The following is a 14,162-nucleotide window of genomic DNA, read 5'->3' as shown; positions in this document are numbered from 1 at the left end:
CCTGTTTAAAAATAAGTACATATATTTCCATGCTGATGAATTATTCTAGTGGCTGCTTGCCTGGGAGAGGTAATATTTTGTTTGTGTGTAAGTAATGAGCTGTTGTGACCAAGTTCTGGGAGTGAAAGATGTACTGTAAATATAAAACAGGTTTTAGGATTTTGTTTGAAGTCTCAAAATACGCTTTAAGGCCATGATAACAGCAGAATTGTTTTGGCAGTGCATGTATGGAAATACATGTAGGAAGGTGTACTATATATTCTTCAGAGAAAGCCAAGTCATCATACCAGTATTAATTACTATAATGAAAGGTATGCAGTAACAAATAGTTAGTATTTGTACAGAGAATTAAGCCTTTTACTGATTTAGGCATCTCAAAACTTTGGGTACAGGGTTCTTAGGGATTCACATACAAACAATGTTATGTTTGTATTTTCCAGAAGATAAATTGTGGATAAGATTTGTAAAATTACAGAACAGACTTAATTTTTACTTAGTTTTGAGTACTTTATAACGCTCTCACGATTTCTCTTAGCATGGTTTTAGCATGGAACCCATCATAACTAGAGATATAGCCATTTTACTTATAAGGAAATCCTATTTCCTTTATGTTTGTCTGTGTGGATGTCAAAGAGTGAATTCCGTAGGTGTTGATAGTTGTGAAAAGATTATTACTATGATTCTGAAAATCCTTCCTTATGTTATATATATTATACTGGCAACTGGAGCTGTCAGATCTGCTAGCAGATGTAGAAAGGGTCACTCCTAGCACACAGACAATTTGGACTGTTTTGCAGAGATTTTGTCCTCTTTTTAAAATTGCAATTCGTTTGTATCCTTCTTGACATATATTTATGGAATGCATTTCAGCATGATTCTTTTCTGGTATAGATTGCTTGTCACCATTAGTTCTTTGTTATGACAGCAGAGATTATACATGTTCTGACCAAGCTCTCTGTCTGGTTTCCAGTTCTGATAGAAACATCTCTTTTTGCCTTACTTTATATATTTTAAATTCAAAGTCTGTGAGCTTTATGCTGTTTTTGTCTTAAAAAATAAATGGAGCAATGAGATTAAGTTTAGTATCTCTGAACATCATTGTGGGTTTTGTTGGTAATTTTCATTCTCTATTTGGCAGTACCATGCATCCACAGTAGTGCCATATACACAGTGTAACAAAGTAGAACGGAGTTTATGATACTGAAAATCTTTCATCTTTCTCATATTTTAAACATCAGCATTCAAACATCCTTCTTAATAAGCCTTATTTTACTGTGCTATAAATAGCAGACTGATAGGTGTACTTGCTGAATTAAAGACATCAACACCACTGAGGTCACAATAAAGGTGTCTTGTATTTCCTATTCATTATATAAAACTTAGATTTCAGTTTCCTCTTTTATTACATTTAATAAGCACCCAGGAGGCAGGGCTGTCTGCTGGGCCAGAGCTGGTGCTGGGTGTCCTGCTTGGAGCATGGTCTGCAAGGGCAGGCATTAGTTATTTATTTACAGTCCCAGCATGCAGAGCTGCAGCTTCTCAGTCAAGCTTAGAGTTGGCTGCTTTTAGCACTCTACAAGCCTCTCTCTAGGTCCTAGATGTCTCTCTAAAGTTGCAGTGTTTACTAACTTCCTGATTTGCCAGTTATGAGACCTTTACCATAGAAAACAGAGAGCACACAGAGCTCAGAGACTTAATGTTAGAAGTAATTTTCATATTAGCATGATGTTATCAGCATGGACATTCCCTTTTGTAACAGATTTCTTGAAACTGCTGCTGCCAAAACCTGCTACTTTATTTGACTGTAGAGCCATTCTCTTGAGAACTATTAGAATCCAAAAGACTGAAGATGCCATTTCATATATGTCATTCTCAAAGCTCAAAGAGAAAGTACTTTTCTGACATTCATGGTTGTTAACACATTTAAGAAAAACAGTTTTATTGGGGTTTAGAAAATTTTATTAAATAACAAAGACTGATCAACCTGGAAATGTTAAAGGTTTCATATGTTGTAGGTGATCATTTTTCTAGTGTACATTAGAAGAGACATATATCAGTGTATTAAAGTCAGTGTTATTATCCAAATGGATTTATAAACATTAAATACATCTCCCCATAAAACATAAATAATGTAGTTCCATTTTGACTTTTCTGAAAGCCCCTATAAAAGTGAAGAATGTTGATGTATAGTATTTTTGGCTGGCTTCCACATGTAGGTTGAAGGATTTTAAACAAGATTAGTTTCTCTTTGCAAGATCATGGATTCTCACCAAACACTGATGCCTTGCCATTGTTTGAGTTCCTAAATTTAGAAAATCTGTACCTGAGAGGGATAAGGCATGTCTGTCAAGTGAGAGCTACTCACAGTTGGGATGTGGTGCTCAGTGTGCAGCATGAAAGTCCAGGAGGATGGTGATCTGGAGAGACTCCCTGAGTAGCTGTGTAAATCTGATAGGACATAGGGTGACAGTTTACTTCCCAAAAAATTTTAAAAGATAATTTGGTGGACAGATTGTGGACAGATTATCCCATGAAAGAGGTGATCTGTTCTAAGCCATTTCTAGTTTCTCAGAAAATGCTTTGAGCTTCTCTGTATATGCTAATGGTGCAGAGAAAAAAAAAAAATGAGAAGGAAAAAACCCAGTCATTTTTGAAAGATTGTTCCACTTATGAAAATGAGTATAAAAGGAATATTCTACATGTATTCTTCTTTGTAGAGCAGAAAATATAAAGGCAATATACAAATGTTCAGCAAAGAACGAACTAGTGGGGTGGTATTTAATGGTTGTGTTAAGGATGGGAAGAAACCTGGGGGCAGCTGCTAAATGTAACAACCCCCTCCTATTCAAGCTGTATAAGGGAATGGTTAAATGCATCTGTGTTTAGAGATAGTTGAAAATATTGAAACAACCCCTAAAAATTCCGTTTATGTATAGTGCTGTTCATTATTCTGCTGGAGCAGTTTCTTAGTGGGTTGAAAGATAGAGTTAAATACAGTTAAATGCAGAGTTTTAGAAAGGACTTTGGCTTTAACTGGGTGTCAGGACATGAGAGGAGAAGGGCAGACATGCTCCAGGAGTGCACAGGAAAGGAACAAGAAAGCTCCAGGTACAACCAAAGAAGCAGTTATACTGAAAGCAGAGAGTTTTACGTAAACTACTTGCTAAAAAGCAAAGCTATGAGCAAGGAAGCTATCTCCTGCTGCTTGATCCCTGTTGTGTTCAAGAAAATTGGGCTTTAACATGCAATTTACTGCAGATTGCACTGAAGAAATTCTGGACTCCATCATCATTTCCTTCTCTTGAGAGAATCAAGGACTCAGTGCCTGAATTTTGCATAGATGCTTAGGTCAAAAAGGTGATGGCATTTTGTTTCAATACTGATGTTTGCTTATTGGCTCTTGATAAAGGAATAGGCAGGCCACAAATTTTATTAGGTACTCTGTCAAGAGATGGGCCCTGTTCATGTGATTCATGTGGGCAAGACAAACAGAAGGTGTAAGGAGGTATATGATGTACAAAAAGTATGAGCATTGAAGCTTTCACAGCATCTCTGACCCTCCAGGGTCTCTGATACTATTCTTTTTCTTTGCAACCTCTCCTTCTTCCACTCTCTTTTACTTTCCTGAAAGACCATTTGATGACTGAGGTACCACTAACTGGCTTCTGATGTCCAGAAAGCAATCATCAACTGTTTGCCGTGTTTCAAGTTTGAATTTATCAAAATACTGTCTCTTTCCAGTGATACTGTACTTTTACTCATGTAACATATTGCAAACTGATTTATTAGATACTCTCAATATAATTAAAAATGAAACATACCCCCTTTTTAATAGCAGTATGATTTAGATGCTGAGAAACTTATAAGCCTCAAGGTGGAAGTGGCTTAGTCTATCCTTATAGATAATTTAGAATGCATAAAAACTAAATTCCCAATTTTGCCAATGTGGGAAGTGAACATAATTATGACTTTCCAGCTGTTTCTCCTAAAGAAAACAACACTAAGACTCACACTTTTTATTGCAACTAAAAAGGAGTATGCTCAAAGGGAACATACTTATGCCTGAAAGAAGAAGCCATAGCCAGGGTAATTCTGTCCTATCAAACATCCAAGCACATTCACAACTAGGGTATGAAACTGCGAGGAAAAAAACTCCACTGCCTCAGGATCCATTGCCAATATTTCAGTAAAACCCAAAACAACACTTGAAAGGGTTTTGGCTATGGCAAATCTGTGTATGTATTATGGATCTGGGTACATATAATAGTGAATTTTTTAGTATCCTAGGCTAGAAGTAGAACACTTGCCTCAAAACAGTCTAACACCAAAACAACTAATCCCCATATTCCCAAATAATTCCCACTTATTAAAAAGAGTCCAGCCTTTTTGGTTTTCTTTCAGCTTTTAGTTAGTTAGTTTTGTTTTTCTAAATTCTCAACACTTTATAATTTGTCTTCTCTTGTTCTCTACCATTGCTTGTTTTTATTGCATAATCTCTGGGTCATTAAGAACATGTGTTCTTTTATCATTTCTTAAATAAAAATTCTTGGAGTGGAGAGTAATACCTTGCTGAAGCAAAACTGTCAGTATGTCATTTTTTTATGTACTATGTTATGCACAGCAGAATAATATTAATATCATAGGTCAAATTAGTTGGGACAAATAGTAAGCCATGACATGGTTTTTGCTGAATTTTATGGAGAAGGTTTATCTAGTGAATAAATTCTTTCAAATTGATTTCAAATTACCTGGGTTGATCTGCAGACCAGAATAACCCACTCTTTTGAATTGAAAAATGCAATGTAGATGAAGTCCTTATTCTTTATATGCTGTTTGTTCAACATAAATGCAGTCAAAATATCTGGCCAGCCTGTATATAATTTGATGCCCAAAGGTATATAGGAGCCAGGAAAAGTAATGAAGAATTTTAATTTGCATGAATCATTCATAAATTATATATTTTGTTACACTTTTAACGAAGCACTTACCAGAGAAGTAGTAGGAACAAATATTTATGTCTCCTGATGAAGATCTTTTTCCCCCTTATTATAGTCACCTGCAGTTCATACACTGTTATCATTAAGTGCCCAGAAACAAAACATGTACAGTACAACAACAATGCATTCTTTATTTGTAAAATGAGTCATATTGCTTCTATCCTGCTTCCCACAGATCAGAGCTTTAATAGGGATATAAATAAGAAACTTAACATATGTGACCTTCTGACCGCAGAGTGTTAAATTCCCGGGACTATATTGCTGCACCACTTTTTTTCTTTTATTTGAATGTGTATTCATCATAGTTCTGTAGGAAACGGCATGATTTACAATTTATATTAGGTTATGATATGAATTACATTCAGATACAGGGAGAGGAAAATTGTGGAGGAGCAATTCTTGCTAAAGATGCTGAAAACAGTTTCCACTTAAACTTCAAATGTCATGGAAATGACACAATTGTATTTAGGTAAAGTTTTATCTTTGGAAAACATCTGCTTTTGTACAAAAACTTCATTTTTTTTTGTCTAATGTAATAGTTACTGTTAAGATTTGGATCTTGAAATATACAATTCCACAAAGGAATGTCCATTGTCACTCTACTAATGAAGTCTGCCAATACAAATATTGTTTAGTCTGAGTAAAAAATCTTGAAATAAATCCACAGAATGTTGCTGTGCAGATCCAAATAAGATTTTGCATCTTTAAAATGTTCTGACATTTGTTAGAAAATTTTGTTATTATCTTGATAATAATAAAATTTGATAATTTGAAACAAAGGCAAGCCCTACCATGAGTAAATTTTGTTCTTCATTACTTGTAAAATAGTGATTTTATCTAATTTTTATTTTAAAAATCTTAAAAGAAAATGAAAATATAGCATACATTTCTATTTTAAAACTTCAGTCAAGATATACTAAGTATTCTTTAGGAGAAATAATCATTGTAGACCTCCAGTTCAAGTTGACTGTGCTGTGAGTGCCAGCTATTCTGAGAGAAGTTTATTTTGTTTTATGAGCTACTTCTTCAGTGTATAGATTTTTGGTATCTCATCCAGAGTTTCTCCATACACAAAAACACTTTCAAATTTTACAGGCTTTTTTCTATTTTTATGGAATTGTTCTGATCCTCACAAAACATGCAAACTATCAGAATATAGTTCAATATCCCCATTCAATAATTACTACTAAAGAAGCCTAGGACTAGCAGAAACACTGATTTTGTTCAGGAGATATCTTTCAGTAAGTTCACTTTCTATTCTTGTATAGTAAGGAGATCATATTTGGGATGTACTTGTTTGCACAATTTAGAATACATTTTCTTTTGAGAGCAGCCCTGGTGTTTTCTGATGTCCATTTGGGACAGTGTGTTAGGCAGTGCTTCAAAAACCACCAAAGATGTGAATCAGATGCAGGAAGCTTATGACAGTGTGCTCTGTGTTTGGGAAAAAGATTTAAGGAAAGTTAACAAAACTATGAGTTGGCTGAAAAGGCAGCATAAGGTCCAGCTCTCAGCTAGGACAGATTTTGAGAGCAGAGGGTGGAGGATTTGCTATTATGTTTGCCTGCAAGATGAAAGTGTGCAGTAGGGCCTGTGTTTCGGAATCAAAATCATGACACCCAAAGTGTGCTTTCTGGATGACTTTGAATTCTTCTAAAAGTTGTGCCTAAGGTATATGAAATGTATGCAGGAAGACCGAACTACAAGAACAGTTAGCATTAAGAAAAAGGCTTACATTACTTTTTAGTGTTTGCAGAAAGGAGGTGTTGAGGTATTTTGTTTGTTTGGTTGTTTGTTTTTTTTTTTTACTTTCTGGAAAACCTACTGGACAAACTATGTGTGTTCTCTGTGAAAAAATATAGCAAGAAATCAATTTATATAGCATTGAATGTGGTGTTGGGAATAAATCCCTGTTGGGAGTAAGTCAACCTAGAGAAGCTGGAAATGAATCCTTGTAATCATATTTACATTTAAATTTTATGTATCTCTATTATCGTGTAAACATGTATCTTTTTATTCTGTATGAAAAGAGGATAAAATTTTTGGTTCTTAAGGTTTTTTTTTTTTTAATCTAATTTTTGGTAGGACTGAATTTTGTAGTGAAAATACAGCATTCTATATATTATTCCTGGATAAATCTATAGCCTTTTTAAACCTACTGAAACACTGAAAGGGGCTGAAACACTCAGAGGATTTTTCTTTGGGCTAAAGTTTACTTTTGGGTGAAACTAAGCTGAGTGTTCTGCTGCTGCATAGTAAAGTTCATAGAAACTGAGAAGTGGAATCAAGTTGTGCTGGTCTCCAGTCTCCCATAAAGCAGAATGATGGGGAGAGTTTCTGTGAAATGCCATGGTCATTAGAAAGCAGTATCTGTGGAGAGAGGAAAAAATATGTATTTGTCAATGCACTCTGGGCTTCAAATTAGAAGTCAGGGTCTAGCTAAGTCTTACTCAGTCTCTTTTCTTCACATATCCACAATTTTTCCATCCTGTAAGGATCCCAAAGGTTTATTGACTATTATGTGGTTCAATCCATAATTTTAAAACTGACTTTTGCTCCTCAACTATCCTGACATCAATTGGAAGAGCCAAGAAGTAGCTCCAATGACACTGCTTAGAGTAATCTAATAACACCTTTTAAGCAGAGGCATTTTTAGGAGTAGCTTTCTCTGGAATATTGTGCAGGCATATCTTTCTGTGCAGTAACAACATTTTTAAAATGCCATTGTCTAAGTATGCAAATTAATAGCTGAAATGGGTCACAATTAATTTGTGTTTCCCAAAGACCAAGACCTTGTCCTTCAAGTTTGCCACCAATATTTGCATATTCTCTTTCTATTCATTGGAGGTTGGTTGTGTATTAGTTTTGTATGAGTTACCATTGCTAATTTGGCATTCCTGTCTTTTTTTTTTTTCAGGGTGGGGAATGCATTCTGTCCAGTTAAGGTAAAAATTTAGCAGTCAATTCCCCCTCTTCTTCCCACCTTAAGACAGCAAACTCAGGTCTCCTCATGTGGGCTAAACCCTTAATGTTGCAGCAGTGTATTCTTCAGTCTTTTTTAGGATATCTGACAAACCCAGCACTTCTTAGTGTCCCGGTACAAACTCTTCTTTAGGTATTGGTTTTGCTCTGGTACTTAGATCATGACTTGTCAGCATTTATATCTAGCTGAGATTGACTGTTCCTAATGAAATTTCATTGCTGTTCATCCTTCTGAGTTTGTCCTATCATGTAAATGGTCTGTGGGCATAGGAATTGCTTTCCCTTGCTCAATGATTATTTTTTTTTGGAGGGGTAGAAAACGGGAGGAGTGACTAAAATTAACATTGAAGTTTACCTTAGAAGGAAAAAGAAATGGGTGGAAAAGTTGGTAAGATGATGAATTTTTAATAAGAAACTTTCACTTTACCTAGTATTGCTAAAGTCAACAAATGAAAAAATTTGATGTTTGATTTTATGACTTTCTTTGAATGATCTTTTTCTTGAGATTCCCTTGCTTATCACCAGTTTTTGTATGCAGTCAATACTGCCCATACAATACTTGAAAATACAGAGTTTATCTAAACTCTAAACAGGGTATTTCCAGACTTGCCGTGGAGCTCAACATGGAAGACAGAAAAAAGCTGAGTATTCAGAAATTATGGTGGCTTCGCCAGGTTACAGTGAGGGGAAAATCCTAATTAGGTATTAAATGTTTTTCAAAAATTGCAATAGAAAACTGAAACGAGGCAGAACTGTAAAAAAAAAGTCAGTGATTTAAATGATAGTGGACCAATACCCTTAGAAGTTTAAAACCAGTAAACTTGTTTTTGAAAAAGAGGCACAATAAATTTAAATGGCATCTAGCTCAGAACTGAGGAGGGGCAAAGTCATGCATCAAAGATAATTGAAGGCACCCTTTGAAATGGGCTGAGGGGAGATGACTCTTGACCTTGGATTGTTTGGAATTTGCAGCAATGCACAGGGGCTCCTCCATCATGACAAATGATTTGAGTTTCCATTAAGTGAGTATCTGAGCATCGTTTATGCTGACTCCCTGATATTTCACTGCCAAGAGGTCAACTGCTGTATTTGAGCACAGATGAGAGTCACTTGAAGATGAATCCAGGTCTGGACACCTTGCAGAGAGCAGCACTTAAGGACTGTGTTAGTAGCAGAACTGGGCTTTTTTCTGCTGGATAGCTGTGATTGAAACTGCCACAGAATTGGACATCATTGATGTCTGAGTAGAACCAATCCTGCCTGAAAATCAGAGCATGAATCAGTGATTTCTTGGCTCTTGACAAAGGATGTGATAATGACCAGACTGGAAAGCAAGATCAGCTTCTTGTTAAGATTCCAATCCACAAATGTTACCCAGAGGCTGATGACTGAATAAAGCAGATACTTTTAAGTGTGAGAGAGACTGAAATTCAGCAGTGCCTATTGCTGTGAAGGCACAGTGTCCTGAAAACCCAGAAACTATTTGATTTGCAGAGAATAAAATCATGTATTTTTGGAATGCAGAGGGTATTCTAATTGAGTATAAAGAACATAGATATGTAACACTGGGGATTGCTGCAACAAATTAATGGCCCACTAAGATTGTTTGTGAGCACACAGGAAACTTGGCCATTTTTCTCAGCTGCTGCTTAACCCAGTAACAGGATTCTGTAAAGTATATGAATGTCACATCTTCCCAGAATCTGTGAACATCTTGCTTTAAACAGTTGACACTTGATTGTTTGTTGACATTAGAGAGTAAACCAAACCCCTGTGCTTCATTGCAAACTTAGATATTTTCCCCTGTAATTCAGGCCATGTATACACGTGTGGGCCCAATTTAAATGTGAGATGTGGGATTTAGGGTTCAGCTCTTTTTCTGCACATTTGCATTGTTACTGATATCACCCAAACTTTCTGCCCCAGTTTCCCAACTGTAAAATGGATGTGATACTGATTCTTTCTTTTCTCAATCTTTTGTTTTTGCTTTTATTTTATGTTTATTTTGTTTTGATATTTTGAAGGGTGTATTTATTTTGCTCAAAACACATCTAAGTAACTTAAGGCAGTAAATAGTAAAATGCTTGCTGTCAAGAACTTAAAAGCTTTCATGATCTGTGAATGGCAAATTTTCTTTTGACTTTTCCTTTTTGTTTCTATCACAAGGGGTTTCTTAGGGAGGTATCAGTTTCCTACACATGATAATTAAGATTCATATGACTAACTTGACTTAAAATTCAGTAGAATGCTCATATAACCCTCTAGCGGTCCCCAAATCCTAGCTTATTAGTCTGAAATTGGCAAGTAGAAAATAGGAGAGAGAAAACTGGGACAGTTATGTTTAATATTAATGCAAAATGATACAGAAGAACTGTAGTGATAAAATAAAAATAAACTTTCTTTTCCTATGCAGTGGAAGAACCTCAGGCAAAAAAAGTTATCATAATACACATTGAACTTAACTGAAATACAGATATAAACATTTAAAGATATTCCCCTGTTTTTAATGCTATAAAATATTCGCTATAGTAATTAAATTGGGCATTGATTGAAGAAATAGTTGGTTGTGAAATCTATTTTATAGTATTTCTATATAACTACAGAAAAAGAGTTCTCTCTCTTTTTATCTCTTTGACTAGATTAAATTATTTAATAAATGTCCACTGGGAATAATTTGTACTTAAAACTGAAAGATAAGACAGACACCTTCAACAAATTAACTTTTGATATATGTAATTCTAGTATTTTAATTATATCTTTCCTTTGTGTGTGTGTTCTGAATAGAAAATATAAGAAAAATGTTTCCAGTCCAAAATCAGTTAAAACTTTGAGCATCTGATTATCATAATTAATTGCTTACAAATATAGTATAGCAATAATAATAATAAATAAAAACAATATCAAATAATAATATATTTCTTTGGATTTTACTTGCATTTAAATGCAATTGTTGATGTAACAAAAATTGATGTCCTTTTTATTTGTTATTTTATTCCCAACTTGAAGACCTTTGTGAGCATTTTTGTTTTTAATAATCATTCCATTCATTTATGGATAGAGGTAAAGTCACTTCCTGAATCTTTCAGAACAGAAATACCCTTGTCAGAAAAAGAATTTCAGTGCTTTTACCAGTGAATTAAGGTTTTTGGTTGGTTGATATTACTGGTTTCTTTTTCTCTCTTAGATGTCCTGTTTTTGAATTTTTTCCAGTTAGTATATGGTCCTTGTAAAAACCACAGAGTTTAGCATTTTAAAAATTTGTGCTACATTATTATAAAAATCATACAAAACACGAAATATTTCTAAAGAAGAAGCAGAAATGTTTAGTGAATGTTATATAATATTTGTTGTTTAGTTGGAATTATTCTTTCAATTCAATTTAGGATTTTCAAGTTTATGAATTGCAATATGAACTATGAGGAATTCTGAAGTAAAATAATCCCTGCTTTAGCTTTTAATGCTGGCACAGGAGTCAGTGTGCTTGAATATTACCCCCAGAATTTTTCCTCATTGGATTTCTAATTCCTGCCTTGGTAATATTCTGTGTTTTCTGTTCTCTCCCCTCATCCATTCTGAGTTGCACTCAGATCAAAGATGCTTGGAAAATTCTGTTAAGCACTTAATGTGTATTTTGATGACCAAGACTCTGAAACTTTTGGTAAAAGCTGGGGACAGTGTGTTTGGTGCTGAATAGATGCATATGGTAAGTGCTTTGAACCAAGTCAGAAGTAAGAGGAAATGATCTGCAGCCCCCTGCTTGAGCACATGTTTAGGTGAGATTACAAAAAAAAAAAAAAAAAAAAAAGGAAAAGCAAATTGAAAGGCTTTATGGCTTTATTAGGCATGAAAGTGGGAAGCAGATGTAAAGTTTAAGGTAGAAAGGCTTAAATTCTCATGTAACTCTTCAGAAACAGACATGGAGTAAGACAAACAAGCATCTTTGAAATTAAAAGCCATTATGATTTCAGTATTGCCAAAAAAATCAATATCCTTGCCTAATTTACCAAAGCCACAGTAAGGAAAATGAAAAGAAATAGCTAAATTCTCTTCATGAGGTCAACATGTCAAAGAAACTTATACTACAATACAATTTTATGTTTGCTTGCTGAACAATAGGTTTCTTTCATCTTTTGAAGCCTACAAGAGGTCCCAAGAGAAATGAAACACTGCAAGCATCAAGCCCCTGTCACCAAAGAAAAGCACGTCACCAAAAAAAAGTAAAATGAACTCCTAACGATGGATTACATTTTTTCTTGACTAAATTCTCTTTTAATTTAAGGAGATAAAGCTATGGTAACCTCTTAAACTCTGTCCCTTTTTGAAGGTGGAAAAAGTTTGATTTTCAGTGTGTCAATGTCTTGTCTACTTTTGGAAGAAAGACATTTTGATAAGGAGCCATCTTTGTCATATCCTACACACTATGGGGAGAGAAAGAGTATTCTTTAGGAAAGATGGAGTCATGAGCATAGACCCATCCTGTCTGAGGCATTTGTGAGAGAGTCATCGTGGTATGGCTACAAAGGATGGTCTTTGGTCTTTCATTCCATTAGAAAAATGAAGATTTTATTTAGAGGGATGATGGTCAGCCTGGGTCAATGCACATTGTCAATGCTGGATTGTAAAAAATCCTTAATGGTCTCTTTAGTACAGGGCTTTAATTAGTCTCCTCAGTAAAAATAGCTTTAAGTAGTTATTTCAGGAGATATCTGTATTGTAATTTTAGGACAAATTTAGCTATCACTTAATTACTTAGTGGCTCAACATAGGCTCCCAGAGATGTAGGTACGGTATTGGTATTGTGTGAGATTTGATCACTAAATTCTCCTGGTGGTTGCACTAGAGAAATATTTTGAGTAAAAAATTCTGAAACTAAAAAAACACCTCATTAGCTCACTACTTAATTTTTCACTCTCAGCACATCAGAAATGATCCCTCACAATATATCTACACTGAGCAATGCAATGTTACGATTGCAGCTATTGCCTCTTTCTGGTTGACTAAGTCAGCTTCAGTGGAGCACCACACTGATCTAGCTGTACTACTGAGGAAAAAGCTTGTCTGAGCATCTTACATGGAAATGCATTGTGCTTAGTCACCTATTGTCAGGATTTCAGTTTGTCAAACACGTAATGCTGCTTTTACTTCTTGATAATTCTGGATACAGTTTGGTAATGAAAGCTGATAAATGCATTTTTAGTAAACTTGCAAGAATGCTGTCAGCAATTGCCTAGAATTGCAACAGTGATAGTCTTGACTATGGCTGATTAGAAGATGTAGGACATTTGCTTCTATTACACATTCATAAATAAAAAGGAAATTTACAGCCCTTTTTATTTAAAGACCTTACTAAATCCTGCTAAGATCAGTAAAAAACCCTTCTGTTGATTTCAGTGGTAGGTGAGTAATTGGTTTGTAACTGCCCAGGTAGTTTTGGCTGAAGAAAAGCAGTTGCAAGGTCTAGCAAGTATGCTAGAATGTAATCTGACTAGAAACCAGACCTTCCTAACCTGTACATCTTTATGTACTACCTGTACTGTAGTACAGGATATAAAGATGAAAAGTTAGCTTTCAGATAATTATGAGAAAACTTTCTCAAATCTACATAGGGAACATTGTGATTTGTGGCATCCAGCCGAGTAGAACAATAAATGGTTGAATAGAAAAGAAATCTGCTTTAGTAAAAGAATAGGAATTCTTATGTGCTACCAGTCTTGGAAACACCTATTTTGTGAATAAATCTAAGGTAAGGAGGAGGAGTATATCTTGTATTATTTATTTCTGATTGTGAGGATGTCTCAGGGTGAAGGAATAGTTTGTATTGGCTGGCATACATGATTAACTAACTTAGACACAGATACTCCATTGTTTTCTCCTTGTGTAGCAAATGAGCAGCAGATGTTTGCAGGCACCTGGGTGTTACAGGAGATGTTTCACATAATCCCTTACAAAAGTGAACACCATACCTAACCACTCTTTAAGATCTAAGAGGGAGCAGAAAGAACATTAAAAATGCAATGGTACTGGAGAGGTGATTTGACAAGTCACAGTCAGAACCACTAAGATCATTCCTCCAACATTTGAGAAAATGAAACCTACTTGGTACCCTTCATCACCATGCATGTACCCTCAATTAAAGCAGTGCCCCTGATAGCAGGCAGTATAATCTGCATTTTATTTCACTCA

The 14,162-nt window shown here is 35.0% G+C and overlaps 1 long non-coding RNA gene across 1 annotated transcript in view; it reads left to right on the top strand.

Annotated features, from left to right (window-relative positions):
• Positions 1 to 9,085, top strand: part of LOC144246740 (uncharacterized) — a 131,231-nt gene extending 122,146 nt beyond the window's left edge. The window contains exons 2-3 of the long non-coding RNA XR_013340409.2: positions 7,915 to 7,942; positions 8,952 to 9,085. This is a non-coding gene — a long non-coding RNA (uncharacterized LOC144246740). The remainder of the gene's footprint in view (positions 1 to 7,914; positions 7,943 to 8,951) is intronic.
• The last annotated feature ends 5,077 nt before the right edge of the window (positions 9,086 to 14,162 follow it).

Source organism: Lonchura striata, chromosome 8 (assembly GCF_050655825.1).
Source record: "Lonchura striata isolate lonStrDom1 chromosome 8, ASM5065582v1, whole genome shotgun sequence".
NCBI classification, from domain to species: domain Eukaryota; kingdom Metazoa; phylum Chordata; class Aves; order Passeriformes; family Estrildidae; genus Lonchura; species Lonchura striata.
The sequence above is the reverse complement of the archived record's forward strand: the minus strand, read 5'-3'. Positions and strand labels throughout refer to the sequence as shown.